Genomic DNA, 10,067 nt, shown 5'->3' with positions numbered 1-10,067 from the left:
GGACATTTTTTTCCAGGAAATGTTCAAGTGTTGACAGTGGTAACTTCCAGGTGCAGCTTACACTCAGTTTTTCTTTCTTTGTTTCTCAGTTGCTCAGATTTTCTCTAGTGAACATGAATTGCCTTTGAGATAAAAACAGTTAGTTACACACATATTGATACTGTATCACTACCCCTTGCTCATTGATCTGAGGTCATTCCGTCCTGCCTTCTCCTCTTCTCATGGACAAAATTAATAGCTATGCATGTCTCTTTGCACAGAGAGAGTGTTTGCTGTCTGCTCTCGTGGGTGAATGGGGAATGTGAGGTTTAGGGTAAGAACATAAAATCTACTCGTTCTCTGTGAAGAAAAGATGAAAAGAAAAGAGACTTATACACAGCTTCAGTGCAGTGCCTCATGAACCTGAAGGGAAAAGGGGGAATCTCACAGGAAAAGAGCTTCGACGGGTACACACACGCACATGAAGCACTCCACTGTGTTACTAGTCACTTCTGTGCTTATCGTTACCATTATTACCAGTGACAGCACCTACGTCAGTTCAGCTGCTCTCCCTCCCTCCTTCAGGTACCCTCTACCCTGAGACCTTGCAAGTTGGCCAGCAATCCATGCTACAGGGCGAGGCCACCTCAGCTTCACTGTGCCTTCATCACCATTGACTCAAACCATGCAGTGTCCAGACAGTCAAGAGCAGACTGTGCTCATCGACATCTTACACTGCATGGAGCAGAGCCTTCTACAGAAGGTGTCGACATTCCGACAAAATCATCTGTAGTTAGCCGATGAAGGAAGCTTGGTTATTCCTGGGGTCTGAAAAAATCCCCCAGTTAGCCAAGAAATCCAGAGCAAATTCACAAATCTTTGAGGTCCTTGGAAAACCATGTGGTTCCACACAGTTATAGTTTTTAGAAAGAAGAAAATGAGTGACACCAGCTGTCAATTACCTAACATGAGCCAAAGCTCCTTAAAACAAGAAAGGTCCATTGACTCCAAAGCGCTTCTCATGCCCTTTACGTCTTCACAATGCTCTGGGACAGACTCACTCATCTGCAGATAGGAAAAGGGATGCAAGAGTAAAACTGGGTGACTGTCCAAAAGGAGAAGGAGGAAGAGGAAGAGAAAAAAGAGAAGGAGGAGGAGAGGAAGAGGAGGATGAGGAGGGCCAGTGGCCTTAGTAACAATACTTGCCGTTAACGCCTCTTGGACTTACTTTACGGAGGCTCAGATGTCTCACCTGTAAAGTGGAATATCAGGGACACGTCACAGGAAAGCACTAAGAATGGGGCACTGAGCTGTGCACCAGGTTCTGTAACCAGCTCTTATTTAGCCTGGCACTGCCCTGTGACACAGCCTTCTATACTGCTGTCATTTACTCCACTTACTGTGGAAACACCGAGGCTAACACAGAGCAGCAGAGCAAAGTGTTGAGAGTCATAGGAGCATAGGGTAACATATGGTCTATTCTGTGAGCCTTAATCCAGTGCTCTTAACCACTAGTGATTCTCCCCATCTCTCCCTCTATTCCTCTCCCTCCCTCCCTCTCTCCTCCCCTTCCCCCTTTTCTATACCTCTGTCCCCCTCTGCCTTGCTTGCTTGACATCTTGACACAAGCTAGAGTCATCTGAAAAGAAGGAACCTCAATTGAGAAAATGCCTCCATAAGATCCAGCTGTAAGGCATTTTCTTAATTAGCGATTGATGGGGGAAGGCCCATCCCACTGTGGGTAGTGCCATTCCTGGGCTGGTAGTCCCGGGTTCTATAAGAAAGCAGGCTGAGAAAACCACGGTGAGCAAGCCAGTAAGCAGCACCCCTCCAGGGCCTCTGCATCAGCTCCTGCCTCCAGGTTCCTACCCTATTTGAGTTCCTGTCCCGACTTCCTTCGATGATCAGCAGCAATATGGAAATGTGAGCCGAATAATCCCTTTCCTCCCCAACTTGCTTTTGTTCTTGGTGTTTCATCACAGCAGGAGACATCCTAACTAAGACACCTACTATTACTCTTTGGTAAGGTTGCCTGGCTGGAGCTTGTCACCAACTTAGTCACTGGATTTTATACGCTCCTAATGAATGCTTAGGGACCCAGGCTGGGTTCCTGAGTTTTATGAATTAGGAGTCTCTCCACTGATGTTTTCAGAATCAGGTGCTGAGCCCTGTGGCAGCTGATTTTTTGTATCAGTTTGGCTGGGCCATGTGGAGTGCCCAGATATGTGATCAAATACTATTGTAGTTGTTAGTCACATTCAGATTACTGTAACAAATATCTGAGTGTTGTTTTTAACAAAATCTCAATAAAGACTCGGGAGCCAGATGCTGGGGTGAAACCCTACTAGCTCAGAGAGGCAGAGAAAACACCCAGCTGACCTTCCTCCTCCTGGGAAGTCCCAGAAAGAGAGTTTGCTCCTATGCCATCTCAAACAAAACTCCTCAAACTGAATGTCCCTCCCTTCTACTTCCTGTGTGTCTCTCTAGCCATCCTCCTGACTCCCTCTTACTCTCCATGTTTTTTTCCTGCCAACTGGTTGCTCTGCCTCTTAACCTATTTAATCCTCTTTACAATAGTCAAGCAGCAAGCTCTTGGATTAAAGGTGTGTGCTAAGGCTGAGCCACACCACAACTGAAACAGGTTTTTCTAGTAAATAACACAATCCCGGGTAAATCTCTAGTAAATCTCTCGATCACAGTGTGATCAAATATCCTGCAATAGCTGAGGTTATCAACATATAAAGAGAAAAGTTTAACATAATTTGCGGTCTGTAACACTAGTACTGGAGGGAGGAGGAGGAGGAGGAGAAGGAGAAGGAGGAGGAGGAGGAGGGGGGAGTTGAGGGCAAGAAGGATCCTTGGCCTTGCTGTCTAGCTGAACCAGCAAGTCCCAGGTTCAATGGGAAGCCTACCTTGTCTCAAGAAATAAGGAAGAGAGCAATTGAGAGAGACCCCTAAAGTCAACCTCTAACCTTCATTCAGACACACATGTACACACACACATGTATACACACATGAGAGAGAGAGAGAGAGAGAGAGAGAGAGAGAGAGAGAGAGAGAGAGAGAGCCAGGATCCCATCAACCACCAGTGCATGCCACTGGTGACCCAAAGGCTTCTCACTAGACCCCAGTTCTTAAAGTTCCCACTATCTCTCAACAGCATGGCTCTGGGGCCCAAACCTTTAGTCTGGAGGGCACAATATTCAAACCACAGCACTGAATTTTTGGATGGCAGAAACTTGATATGTGTGGTGAGGAAGTTGCCTGCCATAGTGTGGACGTGGTCATCTTCATAGTCGAAGGCCTGAATAGAATAAGACTGGGCCTCCTTTGAGTCAGAAAAACCTCCTCCAGCAGACTGCCTCAGGTTCCACCTGCAGCACTGACTCTCCTAGATCAAACAATCTAGCTTCCATTGCCTGGGACATGATTGCAGGGAAAGACTGGCCTTCGGCAACCATCTTTCAATGACCAAGGATCATATATTCTCCACATTTAAATGATCTTAAAATGGTAAAAAAAAGGGAGAAAGCAGAATTGACTGAGCATTAGTGTGAACTAGGTACTGTCTATCCTGGGCACTCCTACAATTCTACTTAATGCACAGCAATTAATTCTATACAGGAGACACCATGAACACACGTGTGAAGTTCCTCTGACAGAGCCCGAGTCAGATGAGGAGGTTGACAGTGCTTTGATAAGGAACTAGAGGATTCTAACCTGACTTATCAGAAATGAGCACACTAACCAAGAGGCAGGGTAATACAGGAGCTAGGGCTGCCACCATCAGGGTCTGATCGCTGAGTATGAACCCCAGGACTCTGGCAGGTACTCATTGGTCCTGTGCCATCTACATCATGAAGATAAATGCTGGTACACACCAGTGATGGTGGATATCAGGAGGTCAAATGTGGAAAACGGGACAAAGCCTGGCAGAAAAAAAAAAAAAAAAACATTCCATGAGATTAAGCCATTACTATAACACACATGTTAGCAAGCACACAGTAAACACCTAAGGGATGCTTGCTATTGTTATCATAATTTATCCAATCAAGACCCAGCTAGAGGGCCAGCAAGATGGCTACCTAAGGGGTACCTACAACAAATCCCACAGCCTGAGTTTTGTCCACTGAACCCACACAGTGGAAGGTTAAGAATTTACTCCCAGGAGTTGTCCTCTGACCTCCACATATGTGCTATCACACACACACACACACACACACACACACACTACGATAATTTTTTTTAAAATATTAAAGAGCCAGCTATATCTTAATTTGGAAATCCTTATGATAAATTTTTAAAATTTTAAAGGCCCAGCTAGACCTTAATTAGGAAAACTTTCTCTGATTTCTCCTTAGGGTCACGGCCCCTTTTTCCCCTTTGGAATTTAAAAGGCTTCCTTAGAAGAGAGAAGTCAGATTAAAGTAAGATCTCTTACAACTTAAGCTAAAGGTGGATTCAAAACAAGGCAGACGAAGTAATGGTAGGGGAAGGGTGGCACCATAATAAATTTTTCAATACACATTTAGAAGAGAATTCCAAAGAAATAGCTGCAAAGATAGTCATAGCAGTTGGAGGTAACAGAGCAAAGGTCACTGGTAGGTGGGGAAAGGAGAAATAAGAAGATCAGGTTTTCCTAAAAATAAGGTAATAAAAATGAAAGTCAAGCATAAAAGCCTCATTGCCAAGAACTTGGGGCACACTTTTGTCAAAATACAGTAAACTGCAGGTGAAAAGTTCTAATTTGTTTGTCATTTCCTAATTTATTCTCTCATCAATTTAGCATTTGTTGAACATCTAACAGTTCTGCTTGCCCTGTTTCATTTTCTGCTGGAGGTGTGTATAATCAACCTGTCTTAGTTAGGGTTTCTTTTGTTATGAAGAGACACCAGGACCACAGCAGCTCTTATAAAGAAAAAACATTTAATTGGGGTGGCTTTTATTTTCAGAGGTTCAGTCCCTTAGCATCATGTTGTGACATGGTGGCATTCAGGCAGACATGGTGCTGGAGCAGGAGCTGAGGGTCCTTACATCTTGATCAGAAGGCAACAGGAAGTGAATTGAAATACTGGGTGTGACTTGAGCATGTAAGAGACCTCAAAGCTCACCTCCACGGTAACCCACTTCCTCCAACAATGCCACACCTACTCCAACAAAACCACATCTCCCAATAGTGTGACTCCCTTGGGGGGGGGCATTTTCTTTCAAAACACCACACCACACAACCCAGAGGAATATCCCCTCACAGATTTGTGCCTTCAGTGCCTAGTCTGCAGGGGAGCCATTCTAAGAGGATGAGGTGTGCCTGTGAAGGTTAGACATGACTCCCAGTCCCTTCCTCACTCTTCCTCACCCCTGAGGTGGAGAAGCTCCTTCACTTCACACTCCCATTGCCATGATGCTCTGCCTGAATGCATGGAGCCAGACAACCATGGACTGGAGTCTCTGAAACTGAGAGACAAAAATCTTTCTCCTTATAGCTGCTTTATCGGGCATTTTTGTCACAGTGGTACAAAAATCAATAACAGAAAGATCAGGAGCCTACATAGTTCTTGCTGACAGATACCAGGGGTCGGTGCAGAACCATACACAGCAAGAGGTGGGACATGTGTGTGTGTGTGTGTGTGTGTGTGTGTGTGTAGATTTTTTAATCTCTTTCCTTCTGCCTAAGAAGTCACCAGGTAAAACCTGTACCTGGATGACCTTTTCAAGCCCCAACCACTCCCAAAAGCTCCCACTTCTAAGCACCCCAATCAACCCAAGTTTCCACTCTTAACACCTCACAGTGGGGTTTCCATTTCAACAGATGAACCTTTAGTGGATGTTCAAGCGTCTATAGTAAACTCTGAACTCCCAGATCCAAAGACAAGGGAAAGAGTCACTACAAACGCACAGCAGCCTTGGAGAACATCCAGACCATACATAAATGCAAACGTCAGAGTTTGTAGCAATGGGAAATAATCAAAAAAGACACAGATCAACTGTAGTGCCTCACCACAAGGCAGTGTAGTCTTGCAAAGGTCTACAGAAAACATGGCTAAGTGAAGGGCAAAGCGCAGAACCAAATGGGCTGCATTTGTGTACTTTTTTGAAACTATGTCTGTGTGGTAAGGTCTATAAGGTTATAACCCACACTGCTTGATACACTTGGGGAAGGGAGCTGTGGAGAGAAACCAAACCTTGCCTTCTATAAGAAATGCCTTATAGTAAGTATCACACGTACAATGTTTGGATGGTGTTGTGGGGTTTTTTTTTTTAGTTATTTTTATTTTATTTTATTTAGTTATTTTATGTGTATGTGCACCACATACATGCCTAGTGCTTGAGGATGTTGACTGCCTGGAACTGTAGTTGCAGATGGTTGTGAGCTGCCCTATGGGTGCTAGAAACCAAACTCCTGCCCTCTGCAAGAGCAGCAAGTACTCTTTACCTGTTAGCCATCTCTCCAGCGCCACGTGTGTTCTTCTATTTTTTCCCCTTTCTTGAGGATTTCATGTGTTCACAATGAAATCAGATTCTATCGACCCCCACTTCCCCCTTCAACTTTCTCATGTTCCCTCCAATACTTCCATGTTGCTTGAATCCTAATTGGTCTTATAATTAAAAACCCAGAGCCAGATATTGGGGTAAAATGCTAAAAGATCAGAGGAAGCAAGCCACAACCACTTCTCACCTCACCAACTCCTCAGCCAAAAGGAGAAGATCCTGTCTCCATGAATCCTCAGATTGAAAACCCCTGAGTCCTCAGCTGAAAGGGCACCGAACTCCTGTCTCCTCCTGCCTTATATTCCTTTCTCTGCCCAGCCATATCACTTCCTGTCTCAACCTTTCTAGTGCTGGAGTTAAAGGTGTGAGCCACCACTGCCTGGCTCTTTCTCTTTTAGACTGGATTAATCTCATGTAGTCCAGGGTGGCTTTGAACTCACAGAGAGCCAGATACTCAGCCTCCCGAGTGCTGGGATTGAAGGTGTGTGCCGCCTCTGCCTGGCCTCTATGTTTAATCTAGTGGCTGGCTCTGTCCCCTGATCTTCAGGAAAATTTTATTTGTTAGAGAGTACAAACAAAATATCACCACCCTTCCACTCCCAACTTCATGTATTTTCCTTTAACTGCCAGTTTGTGCTGCCCATGTGTGAATGGTTGTGGTGCCAACCACTGCTGCGGCATGAGAACTCTACCAGTGGCCACATACGCAAAACAAGAATGATTCTCCCTTCCCCGGCAACTGTCAGCTGCCAAGAGCTCCTCCATAAGGGGCGTGGCCTGGAGATCGGCTACCTCCATCTATGCTAGGATTGTGGCTGGCTTGATCAACGGCAGATACCACAGCTGCTGCGAGCTCATGATTGGGATCACCTGGTTATGTCCAGAAGTCAGCACTGTACTCTTACGTTCACTTAAATGAAACAGCTCAAGGCTATTAAAAAGATACTTGATAAGAAGTAAATCTGATGTCATTGTTTTTCTCTGCTGAGTAGTACTCCATTGTGTATATGTACCACATTTTATTTATCCATTTTTCAGTTGAAGGGCATCTAGGTTGTTTCCAGGTTCTGGCTATTACAAACAATGCGGCTATGAACAATGACATCATGAGGTTTGCAGGCAAATGGATGGACCTAGAAAAAACATCCTGAGTGAGGTAACCCAGACTCAGAAAGACAAACATGGTATGTACTCACTCGTAGGTGGATACTAGATGTAAAGCAAAGGATGACTAGACTGCTACTCACAACTCCAGGGAGGCTACCTAGTAAAGAGGACCCTAAGAAAGACACAGGGATCGCCCAACAACAGAGAAATGGATGAGATCTACATGAGCAAACTGGATGTGAGGGGGTGGGTAATGAAGGGCAAGGGTCTGGGGAAAGAGAGCTTGGGTGAGCGGGAGAACCCAGATGGATCAGGGGCAGAGAGGGAGAACAAGGAAAGAGACACCATGATAAAATGAAGACCCTATGGGAATAAGAAGAAGCAAAGTGCTAGTGAGGTCCCCAGAAATCCACAGATACCTCCACAATAGACTACTGACAATGGTTGAGAGAAAGCCCGAACTGACCTACTCTGGTGATCAGATGGCCGAACACCCTAACTGTTGTGATAGAACTCTCATCCAATGACTGATGGAAGCAGATGCAGAGACCCATGGCCAGGCCCCAGGTGGAGCTCCTGGAGTCCAATCAGCGAGAAAGAGAGGAGGGATTATATGAGCAAGAGATATTGAGACCATAATTGGAAAAAGCACAGGGACAAATAGCCAAACTAGTGGAAACACATGAACTATGATCCAATAGCTGAGGAGCTCCCATGGAACTGGATCAGGCCCTCTGGATAAGTGACAGTCGATTAGCTTGAACTGTTTGGGAAGCCCCTAAGCAGTAGGACCAGACCGGGACCTGTCCTTAGTTCATGAGCTGGCTTTTTGGAACCTAGGGCCTATGCGGGACACTTTGCTCAGTCTAGGTGAAGGAAGGAGGGGACTGGACCTGCCTGCGCTGAATCTGCCAGGCTGAGCTGAATCCCCAGGGGAGTCCTTGCCTTGGGAGAGGTGGGAATGGAGGGTGGATTGGGGGGAGGGTGGGGAAGAGGGAGGACAGGGGAATCCGTGGCTGATATGTAAAATTAAATTAAAAAAAAAAAAAAGAAAAAGGAAGTAAATCTGAGCCAGGTGTGGTGGCACATGCCTTTAATCCCAGCACTAGGGAAGCAGAGGCAGGTGGATCTTTGTGAGTTTGAGGCCAGCCTGGGCTACAGAGGAAGATCCAGGACAGGCACCAAAACAACACAGAGAAACCCTGTGGGGGGGGGGGCGGGGGAGAAGGAAGTAAATCTGAAAACCTGGGGTGGGGTAGTTCAGTTCAGTAGCACAGTGCTGACCTAGAATATACAAGCTCCAGGATTCAATCTCAGGGAATACAAAAAAATAAAATTTGAATGAGCCTAGAGACAAGGGCTGAATTAGTCAGGGTTCTCTGGAGTCACAACTTATGGAATGAATCTCTCTCTCTCTCTCTCTCTCTCTCTCTCTCTCTCTCTCTCTCTCTCTCTCTCTCACACACACACACACACACACACACACACACACACACACACACTGGAATTTATCGGAATGACTTATAGGCTGCAGTCCAACTAACCCAACAATGGCAGGCTGTGAATGTAAAGTCCAAGAATCCAGTAGGTGCTCAGTCCCACGAGGCTGTGTGTCTCAGCTGATCTTCTGTACATGCTGGAATCCTGAAGAAGAATGCTCCAATGCCAGTGAAGGAATGGATCTTCTGGCAAGGCAAGGACAAGCACTGAAGAGCAAAAGCTTCTTTCTTCTATGTCCTCAGTAGGCTCTCAGCAGAAGGTGTAGCCAAGATTAGAGGTGTGTCTTCCCACCCAAAGGGTCTGGACTAAAGGCATGTGTTTTCCCACCCAAAAGGTCTGGATTAAAGACATGTGTTTTCCCACCCAAAGGGTCTGGACTAAAGGCATGTGTTTTCCCACCCAAAAGGTCTGGATTGAAGGCATGTGTTTTCCTGTCTCAAGGTCTGAATTAAAGGTGTGTGTCTTTTGTCTCAAGATTTGGATCAGAGGTGTGTTTTATCCCCTCTCAAGATTGAATCAAAAGTCAGCGTTTTCCAGCCTCAAGATCCAGATAACAGGTGTGCCCTCCATTTCTGGATTATAGTTCATTCCAAATATAGTGAAGTTGATGACCAATAATAGCCATGACACCATTGCTCATCCAAAGGATGGTGGCCTGTCACACGGCCGAAAAGACAGTAAGAAAAAGATAAATTCGTAATAGATTTGTGGTGTAGAGATAGGACTGTTGATTGAGTCTGATGGTGAGGTAGAGAAAGCATTCAGATTGAGCAACAGTTTTCTAGATCATAGAATTTTTGATAATTTATTCACATTCTACTATCTAACTCTTTTCAGTATTCGTAATTGGACCAAGCAAAGAGCCAAGGGACTTGGTTTGTAGTTACTTTCTGTATATAATCTTCACAAATAGATGGGTCTTTGAAATTAGCACCTATAGTCTAATGTTTGAATCTTTTTTTTTCCTTTTTTTATTTTGATTTCTCTATGTG

At 45.1% G+C, this 10,067-nt stretch overlaps 1 long non-coding RNA gene across 1 annotated transcript; it reads right to left on the bottom strand.

The window, feature by feature from the left end:
• Nucleotides 1–1,127: 1,127 nt before the first annotated feature.
• On the bottom strand, nt 1,128–9,275 carry LOC131908393 (uncharacterized). Its single transcript, XR_009378576.1, has 3 exons — nt 9,120–9,275; nt 3,728–3,908; nt 1,128–1,231 (listed from the first exon to the last, which is right to left on the bottom strand). It is a non-coding gene; the product is annotated as an uncharacterized LOC131908393 (long non-coding RNA).
• Nucleotides 9,276–10,067: the final 792 nt, after the last annotated feature.

The sequence above is a fragment of the Peromyscus eremicus genome, chromosome 4, assembly GCF_949786415.1.
Source record: "Peromyscus eremicus chromosome 4, PerEre_H2_v1, whole genome shotgun sequence".
Lineage (NCBI taxonomy): Eukaryota > Metazoa > Chordata > Mammalia > Rodentia > Cricetidae > Peromyscus > Peromyscus eremicus.
This window is presented reverse-complemented; position numbering and strand designations above follow the sequence as displayed.